Source organism: Rousettus aegyptiacus, unplaced genomic scaffold (genome assembly GCF_014176215.1).
Source record: "Rousettus aegyptiacus isolate mRouAeg1 unplaced genomic scaffold, mRouAeg1.p scaffold_m13_p_2, whole genome shotgun sequence".
NCBI classification, from domain to species: Eukaryota; Metazoa; Chordata; class Mammalia; order Chiroptera; family Pteropodidae; genus Rousettus; species Rousettus aegyptiacus.
The window spans coordinates 117,256,670-117,259,185 of record NW_023416295.1 but is presented as its reverse complement, the minus strand read 5'-3'; the positions used below and the strand labels follow the sequence as shown (position 1 = coordinate 117,259,185).

Sequence of the window (2,516 nt, the reverse complement as noted above, 5' to 3'; positions counted from 1 at the left end):
ATTTTCTGTAATTAAGTGGTTCACAAAAATTTGGTAAGCACACTTGCTATGGAAAGCTTTACACGTCTTTTTTTTTTCTTTTTTTTAGTACATCATGTGAAATCCTTGCAAACACAAGGACCTTTTTATTTATTGACAAAGGGAACAGTGATTCTAGACAAGCAGCTCTCTTGTCCTTCTCAAAAATAAGAAAGAGAATCTGTGCCGTATTTTGGTGCAGAGTAACCAGAATGAAAATGCAAACTATGTTATTTCTCCTTTATTTTGTGAATGCTTCTTATCCAACAGTGAAAATTATTTATGTGAACTAGCTCATGCTTTCTGCAAATGACCTAAAAAACAAATATTCTTAAGTCATTCAGGGTCAAAAATTATATTATTGACCAAAGTGAACAAAGTATTAACTTACCTCTCCTTGGGAATCTGAGATTAAATAAAGAAACGAGTGGAATGATTTTCTTTCTTACAGACATTCCTGGATGGGTAATTAGGTATTCATCTCACAACATGGATCGAGTGCCTTCTGTGTGTTGGGCTGTGTGCTAGGCACATAAATGAGAGAGGGCCCATGCCCCTGGCACAGCTCAGCTTTGTATAGGAGACAGGCAGGTAAACAAATACACGGCTGAGAGGCTCTTGCTGTAATCAAGAACACCTGGCAGGAACAAGGGACTTCCTCACCCAGGAACCCAGCAAAGGAAGAGAAGATGCAAAGCGCAGCCAAACACTACTCTGATTTTAAAGCTTTACTGACCCTAACCAACACTGCATAGACACTTAGTTACCATTTGTCGCCTTGTACACATGGGGGACCAAAGACCATAAAAGGTGTACTTTCAGGAGGGTCTCTGATGTGGGCAACTTCTATTTTAAAAGCAGCCTTTCAGATGAAGTACTATATTCCTGTCCTTTCATCATTTGGTCTGAGTCTCGGGATAGAGCCAAGGATCTCTGCCTTCAAAGACCACGATGGATTTACCACGAGTCTCCAATTAATAATAATTAATTGAGTGTCAGCTAAGTGTTGTCACGTCCTCAGATAGTCTCTGACAGAGATGGATTTAAGGAGAAGCTAAAAAAGCTTACGTTGCCGAGCTCCTCACTTGCATGGGCGCTTTTTAAATCCTGGGAGGGAAACTAGTGATCTATTACATGTTTGTGTGTTTTTATAAATGTTGCAAAAGTTTGCACCTACAGCACCTGGTCTTCTTAGGTGGTCCCCCATCCAAGTACTAATCAGGCCCAACCCTGCTTAGCTTCTGAGATCAGATGGGACAGGGCTTGTTCGGGGCGGCATGGCCATAGACCATGGACCATGGCTCCACTGGGGCACAAAGCCAGGACCTTCTGCATGTAAAGCAGACATGCTAACTGCTATACTATGGAACCACATCTGCAAAAGTAGAATATTTAACCACAATTCATTAAAACAAAAGGCTACGCCAATTGTCTCTTTTTACCCCAATTTTCTCTCCCTCATGCTTCCCCTTGTCAGATGGCATTGGAGTGGCTATGGGCATTTTGGGGACCTGGCTGAGGGTATTTTGATTTAGGGATTTGTTTCATATGAATTTAGGGTAAATATTTAAGTAATCTGCAGTTATTTCCTTGTGTAAGTATGTTATTGCTGGATGTTACGGCACAGGACTGATTTCCTGGAATACTCTTATCACTCACATGCTGCCGATTGCCTATTGTCACTATGAATGTGTCCCACAACACCCAGCAACCCAAAAATTAGTCGAGCCTGGGAGGAGAGTAAATTTGAAATGTGTGGAGTCAGGAGCTAGACTGTGGTACATCTTTCCAAAGCTTTCAGCTGAAATATGGAAGAAACTTAAAGGCTTTTCTGAACTTGAAAATAATCCTAAAAAGTCCCATGATTTTACCAGATAACAAGTTCTGAAGCAGAAAAAAAATTTATAACAGTACCAGTAAAAAAAAAAAAATTTTTTTCATCTACCATTTTAGGGCAAAGATCAAAATGTCTTTATTCTCTTAATAAAGAGTGTATTACCAAACATAATCACATGAGGAGGTAATCAAAAAATATATAGCCACAGTGTACAGGAAAAGGTATGGTAGAGGTATGTCAGAAATTTCATTAAGGTAAATATTGTTATTTTGGGGGGGTTTTGTGATATTCGAGGTACTTATTAGCTTTCATTATTTGTAATTTGTTGGATTTCTCATTTTGAATAAATTTTCATGTGTGTACTATTAATGTATTTCCGATTTTATATTTTTTTACTTCAGAAGGGCCCTCCACATTGCAAGCTTCGGGTTCTACAAGATCTGAGTCTACCAATCCTGTTTCAGGGCCATCCAATCTAAAGTAACCAATAGTCACTTTCACATCACTGAATGTTCATTCACTCTCTCCTTGCACTTATCACTGTGTCTTTCTTCCCTTGTGAATATATGTAGAAGGCGTTGGTGCTTCACCAGCTGGTGAGTCCAGAGCCCACTTGCTGCAAATGCCACGGCTAACAACTTACAGCAGTGACCTTCTCTGC

General features: G+C 39.7%; 1 pseudogene; it reads right to left on the bottom strand.

Annotated features, from left to right (window-relative positions):
• Window positions 1-1,188: 1,188 nt before the first annotated feature.
• LOC118614678 lies at window positions 1,189-1,307 on the bottom strand (annotated as a pseudogene).
• Between the last annotated feature and the right edge of the window lie 1,209 nt (window positions 1,308-2,516).